Source organism: Choristoneura fumiferana, chromosome 7 (genome assembly GCF_025370935.1).
Source record: "Choristoneura fumiferana chromosome 7, NRCan_CFum_1, whole genome shotgun sequence".
NCBI lineage: Eukaryota > Metazoa > Arthropoda > Insecta > Lepidoptera > Tortricidae > Choristoneura > Choristoneura fumiferana.
The window spans coordinates 16,591,107-16,603,646 of NC_133478.1; the positions used below are offsets into that span (position 1 = coordinate 16,591,107).

A 12,540-nucleotide genomic window follows, 5' to 3' on the forward strand; every position below is an offset into this window, starting at 1 on the left:
TCGATTTCAGACATAAGTTATCCGTTTTGTTATCATTTAAAATGATATCGTAATTTTTGTATTAAAAAAATATAATGTATTCGCGCCGAAAATGAAACATAAAAGACAACAGTTGTTATCTCTGCAGCAAAGCCACGTCATAACGCTAGTTTATGCTAAACTTAGCACTATGCCACTTTGAAATAGATTCAAAGAAAGCAATAAAAACCAACGTAAAACTCGCTAAGTTTGACATAAAACAAACATCCAAGCTTTGAATTTTAGGTATCTAACAAAAATAGATTTAACAAAGGAACATTTGAAAAACGAAGCGTGCAGCTATAAAAATTCATTAAGGTTTCCAAACCTGCCCATGACGCTATGGACGTAGCGGCCCATGACTGTGGAAGGCAACCGTAAAATGGAACGCACGCTAACTTAATTTCAGGCCCGCAATGGAGATAGAAAATTCAAAATGGAACAAACAAAATAGTTCAGGTGGAAACATTTTGAACTAAATTTCTTTTAGTCGTTAAAATATCGTAAAATATGTTTTACTTAAAAAAAGAACAGCTCGTACTTGAGCTTCATTGCTAATATTTCAAAGATACGTTTGTATGTTTTATCTAAATATAATCAATTTTTAAAACTATTTGTACTGTGTTATGTTGTATAGATGTATAAATTAAACTATTTTTAAGACAAGGATTGTTATAAAGAATTATATTTTTTATATTTTTGTTTTACCAATGAAACTGTGTGATCCCTATTTTCTTTATTTTTTACTTGGAAACAGAAAAAGTATTGTTGTTAGATTAATTGTATCTTTAAACTCGGGCTGATTACGAAGGAAAGCAAGGTAAAATATTATCTTATAATTAAAGGGTCTGAACTTAAAAAAGAAAAAAAAGTAGAAACAATAAAATGAACTTGAAAACTTCCTGTTGGAATTCAAGTTCGCTAACTTGAAAGTAACTAAATATATTTAGTAATTTATTTCCAAATATTACTATTATCTTTAATTCGTTTTTGTTGAATTCTAAAAACATACGTGTCCTTTACTGACATCTAGTTGACATCCAAAAATGTATTTTCTGAAACTTACTTAGAAAAATGCCATTAAAAATACCCATACACAACAATTTATTCGATTAGCATAATATTTTCATTCACAAGACGTAAAATCATGGGTTAAAATTGTACTTCGTAAATTTGTTACAAATTTGTTTCAACGACATTATTTATTGCATCTTTGCTAGCTTGTGATACTTTATGCTTCAAGTAATCGTAAATGTTACTGGGAGCTATTTTCGTCTTAAAGTTTTTTTTTTCAATTTTCTTTTACCACCTGGATAAGGCCGAAGCCGCACTACGGCTAACCTGCTGCGATTTTTAACCCCGGTTCTTTTAAATCAAGTAAACTTGGTGCGGTCGCTTGCATAGTTTACTTGATTCACAAAGTCACACGGTTAATAACCGCGGCGGCTTAGTAAAGATGTGGTCCAAAATGAAACACGCCGACCTAATATAATACACCCATTTACCCTTGATTTTAAAAGGTATTTCCGTTAACAGGTTCGTTCATATAACATTTTAAACTTTCGTGATTCTCACTCATAGTCAAAATACCATAAACGGGACGAACGAACGGGAAACGGGACGGGGGGAACGGGACGGGATAGGGTGACTAATAAAAGTGACCAAGTGCGGGTAGTTCGTGATACGAGTGCCGGCACTATTAGTGATCAAGTGCGGGTAGTTCGAAGAACTCGCGCTGCTAGGCAGACTTCACACCTCACACTTCAGTCTACTCGTGACCACGGCAACTGTAACGTTGCCGAAACGTGGAGGTAAATATTACTTGTGTAATAATAGCGTGATAAGTCCCGTTTGTGGTATTTTGACTATGAGGTACGTTCATAACGCTATAATTAAGTACATTAGGATTCCTAAAAATAATGTCTTGAAAGTGTGTGAAAATGTGTGTATGCATGTCTTTCTGTCCATCAGTCTGTAGAACTAAAAGAGGTCCTTACAAAAAACATCATCATCATTCCAGCCTATATATGTCCCACTGCTGGACACAGGCCTCCTCTCACAATGAGAGGGCTTGGGCCGTAGTTTCTACGCGGGTCCAGTGCTGTTTGGGAACTTCACACTCACCATTGAATTGCTTCGCTAGTTTGTGCAGGTTTCCTCACGATCTTTTCCTTCACCGTAAAGCTCGTGGTAAATTTCAAATGTGATTTCGCACATGAATTTCGAAAAACACAGTGGTGCGGGCGGGGGTTTGAACCCACGACCCTCTGCTAGCTTGAGAAGCGATAGGTCAAACCACTAGGCCACCACGGCTCTCACAAAAAACATATTACATATTTCTCGTATTTCCCCGAAATACATCCACGTGATTCGCACGTGTAACTATATAAATGTCTGTGTAATAGCAGAAACATAGGCGCGCGATATCGAAAATATTAATATACAAAACTACCCATTTCCCATTCAAATTCGGGTGTCAATACCAACACACTGATACCTAGTCATGTAGTGGTAGGCGTATACCGGACACCAATCCAACGAACAAAGAACTATTTGGAAGGTTGGGCACAATATAGATAAAAGCAGAAAGACTGTTTAAACACCATGTTGTTTTGACATCAATTGACCTAGCCCCAAATTAAGCAAAGCTTGTACTATGGATACTAGGCAACGGATAAACATATTTATATAGATAAATCTAATACCTTTAAACGAGCAATTCTTGTATTTCGGGGATCTCGGAAACGGCTCCAACGATTTCGATAAATGTAGGGTTTTCCGGGATAACAAATCGGTCTAGCTTGGTCTTATTTTGGGGCAGACGCTTATTATCGAGTTTTAGCCCAAGTAAAGCTCGGTCACCCAGGTACTACATACTTAAATACATATTAAACATCCAAGACCCGAGAACGAACATTCGTATTATTCATACAAATACCTGCCCCGGTCGGGAATCGAACCCGGAACCTCAAACTTTGTAGTCAGGATCGTCAGGGTCGTGGATATTGACTTTGGTTTTCCTGTTCAATAAAGAGGGAGCATATCTAGTCGCATTATTTTTGATAGTTTTATTTTTCCGACGAAACCGCAAATTTTTCAAAAAAAATAGCCTTAATAGAGTTATATTTTTGAAACCGCAAATTTTTCAAAAAAATAGCCTATAGGGGTTGTGTTTTTCTTATTAATTGGTTGGTTTTATTTTAATTGCTGTGAAGTTTTTTCGTTTCATTTTTATAACGTGACCCTAAAAAAAATTGGAACAAATAAAATAGATTCAGAGAAAAAAGGGTTCTGAAAAACCATAAATTAAGACATTCAACAATTATTCGAGACAATATGGACCCAAATATGTCACTAAGAAAGCTGCATCAGCTATTTTACAAGGCGTGTAAAATCAATCTGGAATAATTCAGTGGATTATTTTGATTGCAATTTTTTTATTATTATTATAGTTGACAAAATGTCTTTTTCGAAAAAACTGCTTTATATAGACACTTAAGTCACATTGTTTAAAAAAGTTAGACACAATTTAGTGACATTTGGAAAATTGAAAAAATACTTTTCCGCTCTTGTGTATGCCAAGAAATTTATACTTGTGTCTCCTCACATTAACGGCGTTTTTGCGGGAAGAACAAATTTATGGATTTGATAATGTTGCTTCTTGAGCATTGTCATAACTATTTAAATAACACAAGTGCGAAACGTATTCTAGACATAATTATTCTTATTCTCAACGAGTGTTAGTCATCTTAAAACACGAGAAAAGCGAGTTTTCCAAAGTGACACGAATAACAAATTGCCAGTCTCTAAACTTAAAGTTTCTAAAGTGATCCTTCAAAGTCAAGCCATAATATCTTTACGCAACTTAGGCTATAACAATAGGAATGTCAAAAAAAATCTACCACTTTCTGCTCCTATTCGTATTGTGCCTCTCCTGCCATCGACACCGTCCTCGATGAATCTGTAAAAACTGCCTCCAGCGTTGACGCTTTTTAATTTGCACTGCAAGCGTTAGAGTGTTCCCGGTTAGGTATAAGGATTTGGTATTGTGAAACATCTAGTTTTGTTGCCCTGTTTTTTATCTTCTAGTTTGTAAACTGGAATTGGTTACAAGCTTTAAAACAAAGTCGATTTTGTCATTTTATCGGTTCAAAGAATAAACTGTTGCTAGACGTTACAAGAGATATAAAATTAAAATAGTATAATATAAGTCAGGGTTTTAACACACAAAATCAAACTATTGAAGTATTTTAAATTAAAGGAGTTAGCGTGTTAGTTCGTTGTATGTACCACAACTAGACGACTTTTAATGCTTTTTGCGTGAAAATGACATTCGTTTTTATAAAAGCAATAGTCATAATTATTACCACCTGGGATTTGGTTGCGACTCTTGTGTTCCTAAAATTACTTGGACGTTCTGACCACATTGCAGAGGCCGTGTTCACGAGGTTAAAACATCAAGATACTTTAAATAATATAGATACTTGGTTGTAAAATGGTCTTGGGTAACATTAAATATCAATAAGAATCGCGACAGTTTAAAATACAGCTATAATTACCTTAGACGACCAGATGGCCTAGTGGTTAGAGAACCTGACTACGAAGCTTGAGGTCCCGGGTTCGATTCCCGTGTGGGGGCAGATATTTGTATGAAAAATACGAATGTTTGTTCTCGGGTCTTGGGTGTTTAATATGTATTTAAGTATGTATCTATCTATATAATTATATTTATCCGTTGCTTAGTACCCATAACACAAGCTTTGCTAAGCTTACTTTGGGACTAGGTCAATTGGTGTGAATTGTCCCCGTGATATTTATTTATTTATTTATTTATTTATAATTGCAGCAAAAAACTTATGCTAAATATCAAGCATAAAAATAACAAGAAATGGTAATCTGATAAATATAAATAGTTTTAATTATAAGTACTAGGTAGTCTTTCAAAGTAACGCCAGAATCAATCAATTAAATAGTCTTTCCTTCGAATAATTAAATAAAACTTAGACAGTCACGACTGGTTAGCCCTTGCGTATGAAAGCATGACACTTACTCAACACATATTGTACTATTTCAAAGCAGTTTAAAATCAATGAGATATCTTTAACTCGATCACGAGATGTAAACCATTATTCAACTCAAAACATGTAACATCCGTGCTGTCGCAATTCTAAAACTCCGCTGTCTATCGCTTCCAAGCCTCCAAGGATTTACCGAGCATTTTCCAATAACTGACCAAAGCTGTTTAAATAAAACGTTGCTTGGGACGCTTGAAACACATTCCTGCATTACTTAGAGTATTGCTTTAAATAAATACAAACAAGTAAAAATCTGAAGCTAAGCTAAACCATTAAAGTATTTATGTTATGTAACCGATTGATTCAGGCGTTACATAAAAGTTTGATTAGTTAACCCGAGTTTTGAGGGTTGGTTCTGTTTGTTTTAACATATATTTGTCGCACAAAAGTATCTTTCTTGCACGTGTTAGCTCAATGTAGGCTTGCTTACCTTGAAAATTTTTCTCTATGTACACTCGAACCAACTGGATTGTGACAACTGTGGAACCTTTTCGTAGAAAAAGTCATAGTGACATCGCATTGTTTATCGAAAATACAAACTGAGACATGGATGCATAGAAAAACCACAAAAAGAGACCAGAGCTGGGAATCGAACCCAGGTCCTCAGCATTCCGTGCTGCGTGCCATACAGCTACACTACCACTGGACAGGAGTACAGACACGATTTTCTCCTATGCACACATTTCTCAGGTTGCTTTTTTACTACGCTATTTAAGCACTACATTCTTTCGGAACTAACCGCTAACCCAGACAAGAGATGTCGCTAGCTACTAAGCAATCAAATTATGATTGGTTATTTAGTCTTTTTGTATTTTTTATTTCAACTCCAAATTTGTTACTTTTACGGTCATCCCGTAAAACCATATCGAAAATATATTATATTATATTATTATAATTATTATTATAGGTAAGCTTGAGGTCCCCTGGTTCGATTCCCGTGTCGGGGCAGATATTTGTATGAAAGTAAGAATGTTTATTCTCGGGACATGGATGTTTAATATGTATTTAAGTATGTATCTGTCTATATAATTATGTTTATCCGTTGCTTAGTACCCATAACACAAGCTCTGCTAAGCTTACTTTGGGACTAGGTTTATTGTTGTGAATTGTCCCGTGATATTTATTTATTATTATTTTATTTATTATGACACTTACTTTTCACTGTACCTCTGTTTTCTGTACTGTTTCCTATATTATGATGTTCAATAAAGAGTCATTGTATTGTTTTGTATTGTAGCAGTTGGTCAAATACGTTAATACCTAGGGATTTGTCGAACCAGCTTTCAAAACGCTTGCCCCTAAGCTTGCTTCTTTCTATCGGGTGTGGCCTGTAATACGAGCAAATAATTAAAACATAGATTATACTCGTCAAACTGCACAACATTTAGTTCAGCGACTTTAAAAAATAATTAGTTTTTTTCATTTTTACTGCACCTTTTAAGTTGTTTCGAAGAAGCAATGTAAAGCAAAATGCTTCGTGTTTGTAGCGTGACAGGCGACGCCAGTTGTGTTCTAGTATGGCGTACATTGATAGCAGTATTTAATTTGTATGAAAAAGGGAAAATTCAAAGACTCCAAGATTTTTAAAAGTCGCTGAACTAATGTTGTCCAGTTCGACCGAGACGACCTATGTTTTAAGTTTTTACTCTTATTACAGGCCACACCCTGTATATTGCGTTATCTCTACGCACGTATTTGTTTTCCTGTCTGCGTTGTCACATAATAAATGTGGCAATTGTTTAAGGTTTTCGTATGTATACAAAAGTATGGCGGATGAATCTAGCTCCGGGGGTTCTGTAGTTTTTTTTTATTTTTGAACATTGTTCCGTTTCATAACACTTACGATTAAAATTATCAAACAATCATTTTCTAACGAATAAAATCTTTAAACAGAGAGAAAATCTATCTGGGTATAAAGCATGTTTTCATTTTACCGACGCCATTTATAATTGTACTCGAAACTAAGTTTTTTTAATTATTTGAAAAAGGTCAAGACTAAATCATTCCTTTACAGCCAAAGCTGATTTTAAGTATCGCTGTAGTGCAGGCAGAAGGTCCAATTGATAGTGAACTTATACACAGGTTTTGTGTCAAACTAAAAAAAAACATTTGCCGAAATATTCCGACTTAATTTTAATTTTTAAAACACCTGGTACATGTCACTATTTTTCATTGCAAACTTGGCTTGGTTTATTATTTCAATCTATAGCTACAGCGTACTGTCACGTTATATGACGGAACCCAAAAAAAGGGGAGAGATATAATAAACAGTTACATAAACATCTTCAAGTGTCGCACATCGCAGAAAAATATTTTCTTTGCGGGAAAAATAGATAAGAATGACGTCCTAACATCGTTCTTTTGTTATTTATCTCAGTTTTTGCCAGGCCGGTTATTATGACAAGTTGTCATGGACAATATCAAAATATAGGCGAGTGTCTAAATAGATACGTAAATATGACTGAAAGTTATAAGAGTCAAAGTGTGATAAGTACACACATATTTACACATACTCGTATCAATGACTTCTTCAGCTACTGTCACAGAATACATAGCAGTAGAAATAAATATGATGACAGTGTTGAGTAGAAACTTTTAATAGAATTATGGTAGAGATACCACACACACAAAAATAAAGTTGCCGATTGATTTTACCTATGACCTCTTAAATAAATACCTAGTGGGTTCTTGCGTGGGTTTGCACTTTTGATTTTTACTGAATTTCTGTATGCAAAATTTTATTTCAAATTTACCATGAACTTTTGTGCGCAGAAAATTGTACACAGCTAAATGCAAATCGGTGGAGAATATGAAGTTCCCAATACGCACTAGGTCTGCATGCTAACTACAATCGAAACCTTCTCATCCTGACGACAATACTGTAATACAATTTTAACTTCTGTATTAGTCCCAGAGCGTAAACATACGTTTTTCTTTTATTCTTAAAGAACAGCTTTGTCACGAGTAGACATCAGAATTAACGTATTCACTTGCACAGGCCAACCAGAAAATCTGTTACATTTTATACAACAAGAGACAATACCTAACAGATACTATCTTCCAGCTGCCTAGTGTCCTATAATATATATAGGTTTTATTGTACCTAATGTGCCAACGAACTCTTTCATAAAGTCATGTTCATAAAACAAAAAAAATACTTGGGCGACAGAAGGCTATAGCTATTCATACCATGCAAAAAAACTTCTTACTCAAAACAAACTTCCAGCGAAAGCTCCAGAAAAAAAACTCATTAGACTACCACCGTCATTCACAAAGTTCAAGGGAAACGTCAAAACAGTGCAATCATACCTAATCCAGAGCCACGTGCTCCACCAAAATCGCAAAGCACCTCTTTGCCTTTATTTATTGCTTGCCATTTGCTCATATCTTCATTCCTCCCGGCGTGTTTCCGTTAAAGTGGCTCGTAGGAAAGAAATACGATGCGGATTATGAAATTAGAAAAAGAATTGGTGAGATTTAGACGGTTTACGGTTCCGCTGAGGCGCGAGAGGTGTTGTTAGGGGTGAAAGAGGTGCCTACTATATTGAACTGCTAGGGATACCAGACTTTGCTGTGATATTCTAATAATTGACTCTAGAGTCCATACTAATATTATAAATGTGAAAGTGTGTGTGTTTGTACGTTTGTCCTTCTTTCACGCCATAACGGAGCAACGGATCGACGTCATTTTTTGGCATAGAGATATTTTATGGGCCAGAGAGTGACATAGGCTACTTTTTATCCCGGAGAAATGCTCGATAACCGAATTCCACGCGGACGAAGCCGCGGGCAAAAGCTATTATCTTCTAAAGATGTGATAAGCTAATGTTACAATCAGCCTCATATCATTAAATGTATTGTAGGTAACTAGAACTAGGACCCTGGAGTGGAACACTCCACTTCTGATGCGTGTTTCATCATATTTAAACACCAAGGCGAGTTATGGTATACACGGCAAAAAAAACAATGAGTTCTAGTCGATTACTTTTTATTTGCTTCGCGAATTTTTTCAGCCAGTCCATGGCGAAGACAGCGAGATAACTCCGCGTTCTCGACCGACTGGCTAGACGTTAGTGCAGACAGGGTAAAAAGTCCAGGAGAGAGGCATTGGTCCAGCTGTGGTAGGCTACCATGCGCGACTAATAAAACCACATTCTTCACCCAAATTCAGGTATACTTGTGACCACTGTGGCTGTTTTAAAGACATATTGCTGGCATAATGCTGCTGGCCAGTGCTGGCTGAATGTGCCAAAGCCAAAGGGCGTGAGGCCGTTAAAAAAAAACAAAAGACGGTTTGGCGCGATAAATTTTCTTCGGCTCTGTTACAAATTGCGTATACATTTATAACGGTTTTTTTCTTTATTTCCTGGCATTTGTGATGAAAAGTAGGTCTCAAGTCGAATGTAAATGATCAATTACAACCCTTGTTAATCAATCTACTATTTACTATTAGGTACTATTACTGATTGTAAATGAAAATTGGGAAGTTTACAACTTTATTCTGCAGCCATATTTGATTCAATAAGTCCGTGTACAATACTCAGTGAGGAATTAACCAATGCATAATACCTCAATGATATTACTAGTTCGTTATTTGTACCTATTATTGAGCAAACGTATTCGTAACTTGTCAATGAATTCCCATTATTAAACCGTACCCTGAGGCAGAAACCACTGTGATAATGTTGCATTCAAACCAGTGCATGCTTAACGAATGTTAATTAACTCACATAATAACCTATGCTAAATAAAAAAAGGTAAAATTTGTCACGATGTTACAATAAAAAGATCATGAGGATGGTGTAAAAAAAAATATATTAATTAAGATATAAGGCAGCTGTAATAACGCATACAACCTGCGAAGCGATTCAAGATGAAAAAGATAGATCCTAATAATCTGAAGATCTTAATAATCACAGGGCTCGTGTGGGAACACGAGTACGACCCGAAACCTTCCATTCTGAGAGGTATGTAAGAGTACCGACGTAAATGTACCGGGTGTGGCCTGTACTGTAAGTAGGGCTACTACGAAATTCTAAAATCGAAGTTCGTATCATACAGTCCCGATGACGGTAATATTATTTCATATGAGAGCGAGAGGGGCGGTATGATACAAACTTCGCTTTTCGAATTCCGTAGTAGTCCTACTGTAACAGGAGCAAATAATTAAAACATAGATCGTACTCGTCAGACTGGACGTTATTAGTTCAGCGACTTTTAAATGGAATCTTTAGATTTTCCCTTTTTCATACTAATTAAATTGTATTATTAATGTACGCCATGCTAAAGTTCAATTGACGTCGCCTGGCACCCTACAAACATCAAGCATTTTGCTTTACATTGCTTCTTTGAATAAACTTTAATCATTACTTAATACTATTAAGTACTTTATTTTTAAAAGTCGCTGAACTAACGTCGTTCATTTTCAAAAGGACGATGTATGTTTTAATTATTTGCTCCTGTTACAGGCCACACTCGGTATGCGCTAGGACGATGATTGTATCAAAAAAGGAGCTTACGTCAAACTGATCATTCTTTCACAAAAAGCCTATTCCTTGAGTAGTTGGTACTCATGGGTGATGTTGATCTGATTATTTCCCATTAGATGACCCGCTTGCTCGTTTTCCGCCCTCTCATAATAATAATAATATTTATTCATTCAGATTATTTATCCATTTTCTCAGTAAACATAAAATCAAGTATTGTCGAATGTTAGTAGGATGTCATACAACTTACATTAAAATTAATTAATTCATTCATTAATTAATGAAAAAGTAACAGAGGTTTCTCCCTCCATCTTCATAAAAGCAAAGTTTATCTCTGTCAGACCAATGTTAAAAAAACGAGCAACACCGCAGTGAGTTGAGTATTAAAAGTAGATACCCTTTTGAGCGCATATTTCACATTAATAACTTTTTCCTAGTATATACTTGGATATATATCAGAAGACCCACTTGCTCGTTTGCCAACCAGTCGAATAAGAAAAAAAAACTTAGCTAGGAACCTTGTTAGAGTGGATTTGCATGAAGTATTTTAATGTAATTGATTTGAATGATATCATTCAAAGCATCTGAAATGTCAGTCTCTGATACCAACATTATCACTTTTTTAGTTAGTTTTTTAGTTAAGTTATGTTAGGTTATTTTTTAACCGACTTCAAAAAAGAGGAGGTTAACAATTCGGTTGTAATTTTCTATTTATTTTATGTTTGTTACCTCAGAACTCTGTCATTTATGAACCGATTTGAAAAATTTTTTTTGCATTCGTCTAGGAATGTCTTCAATTAGGTCCCATAAGCACCAAATCAGGATCTGATGATTAGATCTTGAGAAAATCGAAGGAACTCTGCAAATGTTGTAGGGACACCTATAGTAAATTGGATATATTTAGTAGTAGCTCGGGCATTTGCTCTTGAAAATCATCATGAAGTGGAACTGATGATGAAGACTACAGTTGACCATCGGAGTTACTACTTGTGTATTTTACGGGTTGAATTTTAATTACTTTGACACAGTTGCTAAGCAATTTATGCTCCTCGTAATGCATATGCCAAAACGGCCCGGGTGGTGAAGCACCAGGACTTCTCAATAATGAACGTCTCCGTATCGGAAAAAACAAGCTTTCGTAAAAAGTGACGAGCAATTGATATTAAACTATTTTATCTTAGATTATTTACACTTAAAAGCGTGAAAAAAAGTTAAATTATAACCAAAAATTTAACCAAATTTGTAAAAAACAATGAAAATAATTTTCTACCAATCTGAAGTCGGTCGGTGCCTCAGCACGAGCCAGCAGGAGTGATTGAAGCCCAATATTATAAAGTGCGTAGGTGAGGTAGATGACTATAGGTCCACTCCTGCTGGCTCCTGCTGAGGCACTGACCGACTTCAGATTGGTAGAAAATTATTTCCATGTTTTTTTGTAGTCGGTTCAATTTTTTGGTAGAATTACGTTACTAATATACTATAGTTTAGGTATGTATGTATTGAGCGCCAAAATGTTATGCTCCTTGCAGGTCTAAAACTGGGCTTTAAATTATAATCGTTTTATACTTAACTGCTTCCATTTTCCGTGATTTATGATCCAAAACAGCAATTACCTGAAACGAAAAATAATAAATATAAATAGCGAAAAAAAAAAATATTAGTCCCCTTTTTCATAAATTTCTACATCGTCATTATCTCGGCTTGTATAGGTCCCGCTCCAGCAGGGCTACTACGAAACTCGAAACTCGAAGTTTGTGTCGTGCGGTCCCTCTGACACTTGTACTATTTAATACGAGAGCTCGCAGTAGCCCTGCTGGTCACTGGTCTCCTTCCAGAACGAGAGAGCTCGGGCCGCAATTCCTATGTGAGCTTAGATTTGAAACTATACATACATACACCCTATATACCATTTAATTAAATCGCAGGTGTGTGTGCACCCTAAATTTGAAGATGGCTCAGTT

At 35.6% G+C, this 12,540-nt stretch overlaps 1 protein-coding gene across 3 annotated transcripts in view; it reads right to left on the reverse strand.

The window, feature by feature from the left end:
* The window catches only part of LOC141429788 (uncharacterized), a 369,922-nt gene that overhangs the window by 167,929 nt on the left and 189,453 nt on the right, over window positions 1-12,540 (reverse strand). The window contains exon 2 of one of the 3 annotated variants that reach the window (XM_074090326.1): window positions 12,151-12,192. The exons of the other annotated variants lie outside the window; for them this stretch is intronic. The gene's annotated coding sequence lies outside the window, so the exon portion shown is untranslated. The remainder of the gene's footprint in view (window positions 1-12,150; window positions 12,193-12,540) is intronic. 3 annotated transcript variants of the gene reach the window in all.